This window comes from Somniosus microcephalus, chromosome 9 (genome assembly GCF_052327205.1).
Source record: "Somniosus microcephalus isolate GS21.2 chromosome 9, FLI_Smic_1.0, whole genome shotgun sequence".
NCBI lineage: Eukaryota > Metazoa > Chordata > Chondrichthyes > Squaliformes > Somniosidae > Somniosus > Somniosus microcephalus.
In genome coordinates this window covers 247,396,901-247,411,610 of record NC_140995.1, presented here as the reverse complement: position 1 = coordinate 247,411,610, position 14,710 = coordinate 247,396,901, and the positions used below count along the sequence as shown (strand labels likewise).

At 58.9% G+C, this 14,710-nt stretch overlaps 1 protein-coding gene across 1 annotated transcript in view; it reads left to right on the top strand.

Moving 5' to 3' along the window:
- The first annotated feature begins 1,488 nt into the window (after positions 1–1,488).
- slc35b2 (solute carrier family 35 member B2) overlaps positions 1,489–14,710 on the top strand; it is a 208,876-nt gene continuing 195,654 nt past the window's right edge. Inside the window, exon 1 of the mRNA XM_085998107.1 lies at positions 1,489–1,649. The gene's annotated coding sequence lies outside the window, so the exon portion shown is untranslated. The remainder of the gene's footprint in view (positions 1,650–14,710) is intronic.

The following is a 14,710-nucleotide window of genomic DNA, read 5'->3' as shown; positions in this document are numbered from 1 at the left end:
TCCCATTGCACAGAATCCCAATGGACTCGACCCCTTCCCATTCACTCCCATTGCACAGAATCCCAATGGACTCGATCCCTTCCCATTCACTCCCATTGCACAGAATCCCAATGGACTCGATCCCTTCCCATTCACTCCCATTGCACAGAATCCCAATGGACTCGATCCCTTCCCATTCACTCCCATTGCACAGAATCCCAATGGACTCGATCCCTTCCCATTCACTCCCATTGCATAGAATCCCAATGGACTCGACCCCTTCCCATTCACTCCCATTGCACAGAATCCCAATGGACTCGATCCCTCCCCATTCACCCCCATTGCACAGAATCCCAATGGACTCGACCCCTTCCCATTCACTCCCATTGCACAGAATCCCAATGGACTCGATCCCTTCCCATTCACTCCCATTGCACAGAATCCCAATGGACTCGATCCCTTCCCATTCACTCCCATTGCACAGAATCCCAATGGACTCGATCCCTTCCCATTCACTCCCATTGCACAGAATCCCAATGGACTCGATCCCTTCCCATTCACTCCCATTGCATAGAATCCCAATGGACTCGACCCCTTCCCATTCACTCCCATTGCACAGAACCCCAATGGACTCGATCCCTCCCCATTCACCCCCATTGCACAGAATCCCAATGGACTCAACCCCTTCCCATTCACTCCCATTGCACAGAATCCCAATGGACTCGACCCCTTCCCATTCACTCCCATTGCACAGAATCCCAATGGACTCGATCCCTTCCCATTCACTCCCATTGCACAGAATCCCAATGGACTCGATCCCTTCCCATTCACTCCCATTGCACAGAATCCCAATGGACTCGATCCCTTCCCATTCACTCCCATTGCACAGAATCCCAATGGACTCGATCCCTTCCCATTCACTCCCATTGCACAGAATCCCAATGGACTCGATCCCTTCCCATTCACTCCCATTGCACAGAATCCCAATGGACTCGATCCCTTCCCATTCACTCCCATTGCACAGAATCCCAATGGACTCGATCCCTTCCCATTCACTCCCATTGCACAGAATCCCAATGGACTCGATCCCTTCCCATTCACTCCCGTTGGACAAATGCAAGCTCTGTTCCTCTTGGTTCCCCAGTCTTATTCCCCTTTAAATGGTAATCTCTTCCAGCCCTACAATCCTCCAATTCTGGTTTCTTGTGCATCCCCAATTTTCTTAGCCCCTCGATTGGTGGCCGTGCATTGAGATGCCTGGGCCCTAAGCTCTGGAATTCCCTCCCTAAACCTCTCCGCCTCTCTACCTCTCGCTCTTTTAAGACGCTCCTTAAAATCTACCTTTTTGGCCAAGCGTTTGGTCACCTGCCCTAATATCGCCTGGTGTGGCTCGCTGTCACATTTTCTTTGATAACCTTCCCGTGAAGCGCCTTGGGACCTTTTAAAGGTGCTATATAAATGCACATTGTTGAAGGCGTGACATGTCTCTTTCTCTCTTCTGTGTTGTAGGTCGAGGTCTCTGTTTCCCGGTTATAAAGACCTGTGTGTTTGGGAGTGAGGTAAAGTCTGGATTGCAGGAGGAACCTGCTCCAAGTTCCCGAAGTGAGGCGACAGAATCATCCTCCACGAAACAGGTGTTAAAACTGCTGGCCTGTGCCCTCGGATTGCAGGTAATGAGCCGCACCGTTCTCCCGTCGCGCTCCCGCCACACCGCTCTCCCGTCCCAGTCCCCTGTGCCTGCTCTCTGAACGCTCTCCTCAGTCCCATTCCCCTGTGCCCTCTCTCTGAACACTCTCCTCAGTCCCATTCCACTGTGCCCGCTCTCTGAACACTCTCCTCAGTCCCATTCCACTGTGCCCTCTCTCTGAACACTCTCCTCAGTCTCATTCCACTGTGCCCGCTCTCTGAACACTCTCCTCAGTCCCATTCCCCTGTGCCTGCTCTCTGAACGCTCTCCTCAGTCCCATTCCCCTGTGCCCGCTCTCTGAACACTCTCCTCAGTCCCATTCCACTGTGCCCGCTCTCTGAACACTCTCCTCAGTCCCATTCCCCTGTGCCCGCTCTCTGAACACTCTCCTCAGTCCCATTCCACTGTGCCCGCTCTCTGAACACTCTCCTCAGTCCCATTCCCCTGTGCCCTCTCTCTGAACACTCTCCTCAGTCCCATTCCCCTGTGCCCTCTCTCTGAACGCTCTCCTCACTCCCATTCCCCTGTGCCCTCTCTCTGAACGCTCTCCTCAGTCCCATTCCCCTGTGCCCTCTCTCTGAACGCTCTCCTCAGTCCCATTCCCCTGTGCCCGCTCTCTGAACACTCTCCTCAGTCCCATTCCCCTGTGCCCGCTCTCTCAACGTTCTCCTCAGTCCCATTCCCCTGTGCCCTCTCTCTGAACGCTCTCCTCAGTCCCATTCCGCTGTGCCCGCTCTCTGAACGCTCCCCTCAGTCCCATTCCCCTGTGCCCTCTCTCTGAACGCTCTCCTCAGTCCCCTGTGCCCGCTCTCTGAACGCTCTCCTCAGTCCCATTCCCCGTGCCCTCTCTCTAAACGCTCTCCTCAGTCCCATTCCCCTGTGCCCTCTCTGAACGCTCTCCTCAGTCCCATTCCCCTGTGCCCGCTCTCTGAACGCTCTCCTCAGTCCCATTCCCCTGTGCCCTCTCTCTGAACGCCCTCCTCAGTCCCATTCCCCTGTGCCCTCTCTCTGAACGCTCTCCTCAGTCCCATTCCGCTGTGCCCTCTCTCTGAACGCTCTCCTCAGTCCCATTCCCGTGCCCACTCTGAGCGCTCCCCTCAGTCCCATTCCCCTGTGCCCTCTCTCTGAACACTCTCCTCGGTCCCATTCCCCTGTGCCCTCTCTGAACACTCTCCTCAGTCCCATTCCCCTGTGCCCTCTCTCTGAACGCTCTCCTCAGTCCCATTCCCCTGTGCCCTCTCTCTGAACGCTCCCCTCAGTCCCATTCCCCTGTGCCCTCTCTCTGAACGCTCTCCTCAGTCCCAATCCCCTGTGCCCGCTCTCTGAACGCTCTCCTCAGTCCCATTCCCCTGTGCCCTCTCTCTGAATGAGCTCTCCTCAGTCCCATTCCCCTGTGCCCTCACTGAACGCTCCCCTCAGTCCCATTCCCCTGTGCCCTCTCTTGGAACGCTCTCCTCAGTCCCATTCCCCTGTGCCCTCTCTCTGAACGCCCTCCTCAGTCCCATTCCCCTGTGCCCTCTCTCTGAACGCTCTCCTCAGTCCCATTCCCCTGTGCCCTCTCTCTGAACGCTCTCCTCAGTCCCATTCCCGTGCCCACTCTGAACGCTCCCCTCAGTCCCATTCCCCTGTGCCCTCTCTCTGAACACTCTCCTCGGTCCCATTCCCCTGTGCCCTCTCTGAACACTCTCCTCAGTCCCATTCCCCTGTGCCCTCTCTATGAACGCTCTCCTCAGTCCCATTCCCCTGTGCCCTCTCTCTGAACGCTCCCCTCAGTCCCATTCCCCTGTGCCCTCTCTCTGAACGCTCTCCTCAGTCCCATTCCCCTGTGCCCTCTCTCTGAATGAGCTCTCCTCAGTCCCATTCCCCTGTGCCCTCACTCTGAACGCTCTCCTCAGTCCCATTCCCCTGTGCCCTCTCTCTGAACGCTCTCCTCAGTCCCATTCCCCTGTGCCCTCTCTCTCAATGCTCTCCTCAGTCCCATTCCTCTGTGCCCTCTCTTGGAACGCTCCCCTCAGTCCCATTCCCCTGTGCCCTCTCTCTGAACGCTCTCCTCAGTCCCATTCCCCTGTGCCCTCTCTCTGAACGCTCTCCTCAGTCCCATTCCCCTGTGCCCTCTCTCTGAATGCTCTCCTCAGTCCCATTCCGCTGTGCCCTCTCTCTGAACACTCTCCTCAGTCCCATTCTCCTGTGCCCTCTCTCTGAACGCTCTCCTCAGTCCCATTCCCCTGTGCCCTCTCTCTGAACGTTCTCCTCAGTCCCATTCCCCTGTGCCCTCTCTCTGAACGTTCTCCTCAGTCCCATTCCCCTGTGCCCTCTCTCCGAACGCTCTCCTCAGTCCCATTCCCCTGTGCCCTCTCTCTGAACGCTCTCCTCAGTCCCATTCCCCTGTGCCCTCTCTCTGAACGCTCTCCTCAGTCCCATTCCCCTGTGCCCTCTCTCTGAACGGTCTCCTCAGTCCCATTCCCCTGTGCCCTCTCTCTGAACGCTCTCCTCAGTCCCATTCCCCTGTGCCCTCTCTCTGAACGCTCTCCTCAGTCCCATTCCCCTGTGCCCTTTCTCTGAACGCTCCCCTCAGTCCCATTCCCCTGTGCCCTCTCTCTGAACGCTCTCCTCAGTCCCATTCCCCTGTGCCCTCTCTCTGAACGCTCTCCTCAGTCCCATTCCCCTGTGCCCTCTCTCTGAACGGTCTCCTCAGTCCCATTCCCCTGTGCCCTCTCTCTGAACGCTCTCCTCAGTCCCATTCCCCTGTGCCCTCTCTCTGAACGCTCTCCTCAGTCCCATTCCCCTGTGCCCTTTCTCTGAACGCTCTCCTCAGTCCCATTCCCCTGTGCCCTCTTTGAACGCTCTCCTCAGTCCCATTCCCCTGTGCCCTCTCTCTGAACGCCCTCCTCAGTCCCATTCCCCTGTGCCCTCTCTCTGAACGCTCTCCTCAGTCCCATTCCGCTGTGCCCTCTCTCTGAACGCTCTCCTCAGTCCCATTCCCGTGCCCACTCTGAGCGCTCCCCTCAGTCCCATTCCCCTGTGCCCTCTCTCTGAACACTCTCCTCGGTCCCATTCCCCTGTGCCCTCTCTGAACACTCTCCTCAGTCCCATTCCCCTGTGCCCTCTCTCTGAACGCTCTCCTCAGTCCCATTCCCCTGTGCCCTCTCTCTGAACGCTCCCCTCAGTCCCATTCCCCTGTGCCCTCTCTCTGAACGCTCTCCTCAGTCCCAGTCCCCTGTGCCCGCTCTCTGAACGCTCTCCTCAGTCCCATTCCCCTGTGCCCTCTCTCTGAATGAGCTCTCCTCAGTCCCATTCCCCTGTGCCCTCACTGAACGCTCCCCTCAGTCCCATTCCCCTGTGCCCTCTCTTGGAACGCTCTCCTCAGTCCCATTCCCCTGTGCCCTCTCTCTGAACGCCCTCCTCAGTCCCATTCCCCTGTGCCCTCTCTCTGAACGCTCTCCTCAGTCCCATTCCCCTGTGCCCTCTCTCTGAACGCTCTCCTCAGTCCCATTCCCGTGCCCACTCTGAACGCTCCCCTCAGTCCCATTCCCCTGTGCCCTCTCTCTGAACACTCTCCTCGGTCCCATTCCCCTGTGCCCTCTCTGAACACTCTCCTCAGTCCCATTCCCCTGTGCCCTCTCTATGAACGCTCTCCTCAGTCCCATTCCCCTGTGCCCTCTCTCTGAACGCTCCCCTCAGTCCCATTCCCCTGTGCCCTCTCTCTGAACGCTCTCCTCAGTCCCATTCCCCTGTGCCCTCTCTCTGAATGAGCTCTCCTCAGTCCCATTCCCCTGTGCCCTCACTCTGAACGCTCTCCTCAGTCCCATTCCCCTGTGCCCTCTCTCTGAACGCTCTCCTCAGTCCCATTCCCCTGTGCCCTCTCTCTCAATGCTCTCCTCAGTCCCATTCCTCTGTGCCCTCTCTTGGAACGCTCCCCTCAGTCCCATTCCCCTGTGCCCTCTCTCTGAACGCTCTCCTCAGTCCCATTCCCCTGTGCCCTCTCTCTGAACGCTCTCCTCAGTCCCATTCCCCTGTGCCCTCTCTCTGAACGCTCTCCTCAGTCCCATTCCCCTGTGCCCTCTCTCTGAACACTCTCCTCAGTCCCATTCTCCTGTGCCCTCTCTCTGAACGCTCTCCTCAGTCCCATTCCCCTGTGCCCTCTCTCTGAACGCTCTCCTCAGTCCCATTCCCCTGTGCCCTTTCTCTGAACGCTCCCCTCAGTCCCATTCCCCTGTGCCCTCTCTCTGAACGCTCTCCTCAGTCCCATTCCCCTGTGCCCTCTCTCTGAACGCTCTCCTCAGTCCCATTCCCCTGTGCCCTCTCTCTGAACGGTCTCCTCAGTCCCATTCCCCTGTGCCCTCTCTCTGAACGCTCTCCTCAGTCCCATTCCCCTGTGCCCTCTCTCTGAACGCTCTCCTCAGTCCCATTCCCCTGTGCCCTTTCTCTGAACGCTCTCCTCAGTCCCATTCCCCTGTGCCCTCTTTGAACGCTCTCCTCAGTCCCATTCCCCTGTGCCCTTTCTCTGAACGCTCCCCTCAGTCCCATTCCCCTGTGCCCTCTCTCTGAACGCTCTCCTCAGTCCCATTCCCCTGTGCCCTCTCTCTGAACGCTCTCCTCAGTCCCATTCCCCTGTGCCCTCTCTCTGAACGCTCCCCTCAGTCCCATTCCCCTGTGCCCTCTCTCTGAACGCTCTCCTCAGTCCAATTCCCCTGTGCCCCCGCTCTGAACGCTCTCCTCAGTCCCATTCCCCTGTGCCCTCTCTCTGAACGAGTTCCCCTCAGTCCCATTTCCCTGTGCCCTCTCTCTGAACGCTCCCCTCAGTCCCATTGCCCTGTGCCCTCTCTCTGAACGCTCCCCTCAGTCCCATTCCCCTGTGCCCTCTCTCTGAACGGTCTCCTCAGTCCCATTCCCGTGCCCTCTCTCTGAACACTCTCCTCAGTCCCATTCCCCTGTGCCCTCTCTCTGAACGCCCTCCTCAGTCCCATTCCCGTGCCCTCTCTCTGAACGCTCTCCTCAGTCCCATTCCCCTGTGCCCTCTCTCTGAACGCTCTCCTCAGTCCCATTCCCCTGTGCCCTCTCTATGAACGCTCTCCTCAGTCCCATTACCCTGTGCCCTCTCTCCGAACGCTCTCCTCAGTCCCATTCCCCTGTGCCCTCTCTCTGAATGCTCTCCTCAGTCCCATTCTGCTGTGCCCTCTCTCTGAACGCTCTCCTCAGTCCCATTCCCCTGTGCCCTCTCTCTGAACGTTCTCCTCAGTCTCATTCCCCTGTGCCCTCTCTCTGAACGTTCTCCTCAGTCCCATTCCCCTGTGCCCTCTCTCCGAACGCTCTCCTCAGTCCCATTACCCTGTGCCCTCTCTCCGAATGCTCTCCTCAGTCCCATTCCCCTGTGCCCTCTCTCTGAACGCGCGTCTCAGTCCCATTCCCCTGTGCCCTCTCTCTGAACGCTCTCCTCAGTCCCATTCCCCTGTGCCCTCTCTCTGAACGCTCTCCTCAGTCCCATTACCCTGTGCCCTCTCTCCGAACGCTCTCCTCAGTCCCATTCCCCTGTGCCCTCTCTCTGAATGCTCTCCTCAGTCCCATTCTCCTATTCCCCTCTCTCTGAACGCTCTCCTCAGTCCCATTCCCCTGTGCACTCTCTGTGAACGCTCCCCTCAGTCCCATTCCCCTGTGCCCTCTCTCTGAACGCTCTCCTCAGTCCCATTCCCCTGTGCCCTCTCTCTGAACGCTCTCCTCAGTCCCATTCCCCTGTGCCCTCTCTCTGAACGCTCTCCTCAGTCCCATTCCCCTGTGCCCTCTCTCGGAACGCTCTCCTCAGTCCCATTCCCGTGTGCCCTCTCTCTGAACGCTCTCCTCAGTCCCATTCCCCTGTGCCCTCTCTCTGAACGCTCCCCTCAGTCACATTCCCCTGTGCCCTCTCTCTGAATGCTCTCCTCAGTCCCATTCCCCTGTGCCCTCTCTCTGAATGCTACCCTCAGTCCCATTCCCCTGTGCCCTCTCTCTGAACGCTCTCCTCAGTCCCATTCCCCTGTGCCCTTTCTCTGAACGCTCCCCTGAGTCCCATTCCCCTGTGCCCTCTCTCTGAACGCTCTCCTCAGTCCCATTCCCCTGTGCCCTCTCTCTGAACGCTCTCCTCAGTCCCATTCCCCTGTGCCCTCTCTCTGAACGCTCTCCTCAGTCCCATTCCTCTGTGCCCTCTCTCTGAACGCTCTCCTCAGTCCCATTCCCGTGTGCCCTCTCTCTGAACGCTCTCCTCAGTCCCATTCCCCTGTGCCCTCTCTCTGAACGCTCCCCTCAGTCCCATTCCCCTGTGCCCTCTCTCTGAACGCTCCCCTCAGTCCCATTCCCCTGTGCCCTCTCTCTGAACGCTGCCCTCAATCCCATTCCCCTGTGCCCTCTCTCTGAACGCTCTCCTCAGTCCAATTCCCCTGTGCCCCCTCTCTGAACGCTCTCCTCAGTCCCATTCCCCTGTGCCCTCTCTGAACGCTCTCCTCAGTCCCATTCCCGTGCCCTCTCTCCGAACGCTCTCCTCAGTCCCATTGCCCTGTGCCCTCTCTCCGAACGCTCTCCTCAGTCCCATTCCCCTGTGCCCTCTCTCCGAACGCTCTCCTCAGTCCCATTCCCCTGTGCCCTCTCTCCGAACGCTCTCCTCAGTCCCATTCCCCTGTGCCCTCTCTCTGAATGCTCTCCTCAGTCCCATTCTCCTGTGCCCTCTCTCTGAACGCTCTCCTCAGTCCCATTCCCCTGTGCACTCTCTGTGAACGCTCCCCTCAGTCCCATTCCCCTGTGCCCTCTCCTCAGTCCCATTCCCCTGTGCCCTCTCTCTGAACGCTCTCCTCAGTCCCATTCCCCTGTGCCCTCTCTCTGAACGCTCTCCTCAGTCCCATTCCCCTGTGCCCTCTCTCTGAACGGTCTCCTCAGTCCCATTCCCCTGTGCCCTCTCTCTGAACGCTCTCCTCAGTCCCATTCCCCTGTGCCCTCTCTCTGAACGCTCTCCTCAGTCCCATTCCCCTGTGCCCTTTCTCTGAACGCTCTCCTCAGTCCCATTCCCCTGTGCCCTCTTTGAACGCTCTCCTCAGTCCCATTCCCCTGTGCCCTCTCTCTGAACGCTCTCCTCAGTCCCATTCCCCTGTGCCCTCTCTCTGAACGCTCTCCTCAGTCCCATTCCCCTGTGCCCTCTCTCTGAACGCTCTCCTCAGTCCCATTCCTCTGTGCCCTGTCTCTGAACGCTCTCCTCAGTCCCATTCCCCTGTGCCCTCTCTCTGAACGCTCTCCTCAGTCCCATTCCCCTGTGCCCTCTCTCTGAACGCTCCCCTCAGTCCCATTCCCCTGTGCCCTCTCTCTGAACGCTCCCCTCAGTCCCATTCCCCTGTGCCCTCTCTCTGAACGCTCCCCTCAGTCCCATTCCCCTGTGCCCTCTCTCTGAACGCTCTCCTCAGTCGAATTCCCCTGTGCCCCCGCTCTGAACGCTCTCCTCAGTCCCATTCCCCTGTGCCCTCTCTCTGAACGAGTTCCCCTCAGTCCCATTTCCCTGTGCCCTCTCTCTGAACGCTCCCCTCAGTCCCATTCCCCTGTGCCCTCTCTCTGAACGCTCCCCTCAGTTCCATTCCCCTGTGCCCTCTCTCTGAACGCTCTCCTCAGTCCCATTCCCGTGCCCTCTCTCTGAACACTCTCCTCAGTCCCATTCCCCTGTGCCCTCTCTCTGAACGCCCTCCTCAGTCCCATTCCCGTGCCCTCTCTCTGAACGCTCTCCTCAGTCCCATTCCCCTGTGCCCTCTCTCTGAACGCTCTCCTCAGTCCCATTCCCCTGTGCCCTCTCTCTGAACGCTCTCCTCAGTCCCATTACCCTGTGCCCTCTCTCCGAACGCTCTTCTCAGTCCCATTCCCCTGTGCCCTCTCTCTGAACGCTCTCCTCAGTCCCATTCCCCTGTGCCCTTTCTCTGAACGCTCCCCTCAGTCCCATTCCCCTGTGCCCTCTCTCTGAACGCTCTCCTCAGTCCCATTCCCCTGTGCCCTATCTCTGAACGCTCTCCTCAGTCCCATTCCCCTGTGCCCTCTCTCTGAACGCTCTCCTCAGTCCCATTCCTCTGTGCCCTCTCTCTGAACGCTCTCCTCAGTCCCATTCCCGTGTGCCCTCTCTCTGAACGCTCTCCTCAGTCCCATTCCCCTGTGCCCTCTCTCTGAACGCTCCCCTCAGTCCCATTCCCCTGTGCCCTCTCTCTGAACGCTCCCCTCAGTCCCATTCCCCTGTGCCCTCTCTCTGAACGCTCTCCTCAGTCCAATTCCCCTGTGCCCCCTCTCTGAACGCTCTCCTCAGTCCCATTCCCCTGTGCCCTCTCTGAACGCTCTCCTCAGTCCCATTCCCGTGCCCTCTCTCTGAACGCTCTCCTCAGTCCCATTCCCCTGTGCCCTCTCTCTGAACACTCTCCTCAGTCCCATTCCCCTGTGCCCTCTCTCTGAACGCCCTCCTCAGTCCCATTCCCCTGTGCCCTCTCTCTGAACGCTCTCCTCAGTCCCATTCCCCTGTGCCCTCTCTCTGAACGCTCTCCTCAGTCCCATTACCCTGTGCCCTCTCTCCGAACGCTCTCCTCAGTCCCATTCCCCTGTGCCCTCTCTCTGAATGCTCTCCTCAGTCCCATTCTCCTGTGCCCTCTCTCTGAACGCTCTCCTCAGTCCCATTCCCCTGTGCACTCTCTGTGAACGCTCTCCTCAGTCCCATTCCCCTGTGCCCTCTCTCTGAACGCTACCCTCAGCCCCATTCCCCTGTGCCCTCTCTCTGAACGCTCTCCTCAGTCCCATTCCCCTGTGCCCTCTCTGTGAACACTCTCCTCAGTCCCATTCCCCTGTGCCCTCTCTCTGAACGCTCTCCTCAGTCCCATTCCCCTGTGCCCTCTCTCTGAACGCTCAGTCCCATTCCCCTTTGCCCTCTCTCTGAACGCTCTCCTGAGTCCCATTCCCCTGTGCCCTCTCTCTGAACGCTCTCCTCAGTCCCATTCCCCTGTGCCCTTTCTCTGAACGCTCTCCTCAGTCCCATTCCCGTGCCCTCTCTCTGAACGCTCTCCTCAGTCCCATTCCCCTGTGCCCTCTCTCTGAACGCTCTCCTCAGTCCCATTCCCCTGTGCCCTCTCTCTGAACGCTCCCCTCAGTCCCATTCCCCTGTGCCCTCTCTCTGAACGCTCCCCTCAGTCCCATTCCCCTGTGCCCTCTCTCTGAACGCTCCCCTCAGTCCCATTCCCCTGTGCCCTCTCTCTGAATGCTCTCCTCAGTCCAATTCCCCTGTGCCCTCTCTCTGAACGAGTTCCCCTCAGTCCCATTTCCCTGTGCCCTCTCTCTGAACGCTCCCTTCAGCCCCATTCCCCTGTGCCCTCTCTCTGAACGCTGCCCTCAGTCCCATTCCCCTGTGCCCTCTCTCTGAACGCTCTCCTCAGTCCCATTCCCGTGCCCTCTCTCTGAACACTCTCCTCAGTCCCATTCCCCTGTGCCCTCTCTCTGAACGCTCTCCTCAGTCCCATTCCCGTGCCCTCTCTCTGAACGCTCTCCTCAGTCCCATTCCCCTGAGCCCTCTCTCTGAACGCTCTCCTCAGTCCCATTCCCCTGTGCCCTCTCTCTGAACGCTCTCCTCAGTCCCATTCCCCTGTGCCCTCTCTCTGAACGCTCTCCTCAGTCCCATTCCCCTGTGCCCTTTCTCTGAACGCTCCCCTCAGTCCCATTCCCCTGTGCCCTCTCTCTGAACGCTCTCCTCAGTCCCATTCCCCTGTGCCCTATCTCTGAACGCTCTCCTCAGTCCCATTCCCCTGTGCCCTCTCTCTGAACGCTCTCCTCAGTCCCATTCCTCTGTGCCCTCTCTCTGAACGCTCTCCTCAGTCCCATTCCCGTGTGCCCTCTCTCTGAACGCTCTCCTCAGTCCCATTCCCCTGTGCCCTTTCTCTGAACGCTCCCCTCAGTCCCATTCCCCTGTGCCCTCTCTCTGAACGCTCTCCTCAGTCCCATTCCCCTGTGCCCTCTCTCTGAACGCTCTCCTCAGTCCCATTCCCCTGTGCCCTCTCTCTGAACGGTCTCCTCAGTCCCATTCCCCTGTGCCCTCTCTCTGAACGCTCTCCTCAGTCCCATTCCCCTGTGCCCTCTCTCTGAACGCTCTCCTCAGTCCCATTCCCCTGTGCCCTTTCTCTGAACGCTCTCCTCAGTCCCATTCCCCTGTGCCCTCTTTGAACGCTCTCCTCAGTCCCATTCCCCTGTGCCCTCTCTCTGAACGCTCTCCTCAGTCCCATTCCCCTGTGCCCTTTCTCTGAACGCTCCCCTCAGTCCCATTCCCCTGTGCCCTCTCTCTGAACGCTCTCCTCAGTCCCATTCCCCTGTGCCCTCTCTCTGAACGCTCTCCTCAGTCCCATTCCCCTGTGCCCTCTCTCTGAACGCTCCCCTCAGTCCCATTCCCCTGTGCCCTCTCTCTGAACGCTCTCCTCAGTCCAATTCCCCTGTGCCCCCGCTCTGAACGCTCTCCTCAGTCCCATTCCCCTGTGCCCTCTCTCTGAACGAGTTCCCCTCAGTCCCATTTCCCTGTGCCCTCTCTCTGAACGCTCCCCTCAGTCCCATTGCCCTGTGCCCTCTCTCTGAACGCTCCCCTCAGTCCCATTCCCCTGTGCCCTCTCTCTGAACGGTCTCCTCAGTCCCATTCCCGTGCCCTCTCTCTGAACACTCTCCTCAGTCCCATTCCCCTGTGCCCTCTCTCTGAACGCCCTCCTCAGTCCCATTCCCGTGCCCTCTCTCTGTACGCTCTCCTCAGTCCCATTCCCCTGTGCCCTCTCTCTGAACGCTCTCCTCAGTCCCATTCCCCTGTGCCCTCTCTCTGAACGCTCTCCTCAGTCCCATTACCCTGTGCCCTCTCTCCGAACGCTCTCCTCAGTCCCATTCCCCTGTGCCCTCTCTCTGAATGCTCTCCTCAGTCCCATTCTGCTGTGCCCTCTCTCTGAACGCTCTCCTCAGTCCCATTCCCCTGTGCCCTCTCTCTGAACGTTCTCCTCAGTCCCATTCCCCTGTGCCCTCTCTCTGAACGTTCTCCTCAGTCCCATTCCCCTGTGCCCTCTCTCCGAACGCTCTCCTCAGTCCCATTACCCTGTGCCCTCTCTCCGAATGCTCTCCTCAGTCCCATTCCCCTGTGCCCTCTCTCTGAACGCGCGTCTCAGTCCCATTCCCCTGTGCCCTCTCTCTGAACGCTCTCCTCAGTCCCATTCCCCTGTGCCCTCTCTCTGAACGCTCTCCTCAGTCCCATTACCCTGTGCCCTCTCTCCGAACGCTCTCCTCAGTCCCATTCCCTTGTGCCCTCTCTCTGAATGCTCTCCTCAGTCCCATTCTCCTATTCCCCTCTCTCTGAACGCTCTCCTCAGTCCCATTCCCCTGTGCACTCTCTGTGAACGCTCCCCTCAGTCCCATTCCCCTGTGCCCTCTCTCTGAACGCTCTCCTCAGTCCCATTCCCCTGTGCCCTCTCTCTGAACGCTCTCCTCAGTCCCATTCCCCTGTGCCCTCTCTCTGAACGCTCTCCTCAGTCCCATTCCCCTGTGCCCTCTCTCGGAACGCTCTCCTCAGTCCCATTCCCGTGTGCCCTCTCTCTGAACGCTCTCCTCAGTCCCATTCCCCTGTGCCCTCTCTCTGAACGCTCCCCTCAGTCACATTCCCCTGTGCCCTCTCTCTGAATGCTCTCCTCAGTCCCATTCCCCTGTGCCCTCTCTCTGAATGCTACCCTCAGTCCCATTCCCCTGTGCCCTCTCTCTGAACGCTCTCCTCAGTCCCATTCCCCTGTGCACTTTCTCTGAACGCTCCCCTGAGTCCCATTCCCCTGTGCCCTCTCTCTGAACGCTCTCCTCAGTCCCATTCCCCTGTGCCCTCTCTCTGAACGCTCTCCTCAGTCCCATTCCCCTGTGCCCTCTCTCTGAACGCTCTCCTCAGTCCCATTCCTCTGTGCCCTCTCTCTGAACGCTCTCCTCAGTCCCATTCCCGTGTGCCCTCTCTCTGAACGCTCTCCTCAGTCCCATTCCCCTGTGCCCTCTCTCTGAACGCTCCCCTCAGTCCCATTCCCCTGTGCCCTCTCTCTGAACGCTCCCCTCAGTCCCATTCCCCTGTGCCCTCTCTCTGAACGCTGCCCTCAGTCCCATTCCCCTGTGCCCTCTCTCTGAACGCTCTCCTCAGTCCAATTCCCCTGTGCCCCCTCTCTGAACGCTCTCCTCAGTCCCATTCCCCTGTGCCCTCTCTGAACGCTCTCCTCAGTCCCATTCCCGTGCCCTCTCTCCGAACGCTCTCCTCAGTCCCATTGCCCTGTGCCCTCTCTCCGAACGCTCTCCTCAGTCCCATTCCCCTGTGCCCTCTCTCCGAACGCTCTCCTCAGTCCCATTCCCCTGTGCCCTCTCTCCGAACGCTCTCCTCAGTCCCATTCCCCTGTGCCCTCTCTCTGAATGCTCTCCTCAGTCCCATTCTCCTGTGCCCTCTCTCTGAACGCTCTCCTCAGTCCCATTCCCCTGTGCACTCTCTGTGAACGCTCCCCTCAGTCCCATTCCCCTGTGCCCTCTCCTCAGTCCCATTCCCCTGTGCCCTCTCTCTGAACGCTCTCCTCAGTCCCATTCCCCTGTGCCCTCTCTCTGAACGCTCTCCTCAGTCCCATTCCCCTGTGCCCTCTCTCTGAACGGTCTCCTCAGTCCCATTCCCCTGTGCCCTCTCTCTGAACGCTCTCCTCAGTCCCATTCCCCTGTGCCCTCTCTCTGAACGCTCTCCTCAGTCCCATTCCCCTGTGCCCTTTCTCTGAACGCTCTCCTCAGTCCCATTCCCCTGTGCCCTCTTTGAACGCTCTCCTCAGTCCCATTCCCCTGTGCCCTCTCTCTGAACGCTCTCCTCAGTCCCATTCCCCTGTGCCCTTTCTCTGAACGCTCCCCTCAGTCCCATTCCCCTGTGCCCTCTCTCTGAACGCTCTCCTCAGTCCCATTCCCCTGTGCCCTCTCTCTGAACGCTCTCCTCAGTCCCATTCCCCTGTGCCCTCTCTCTGAACGCTCTCCTCAGTCCCATTCCTCTGTGCCCTG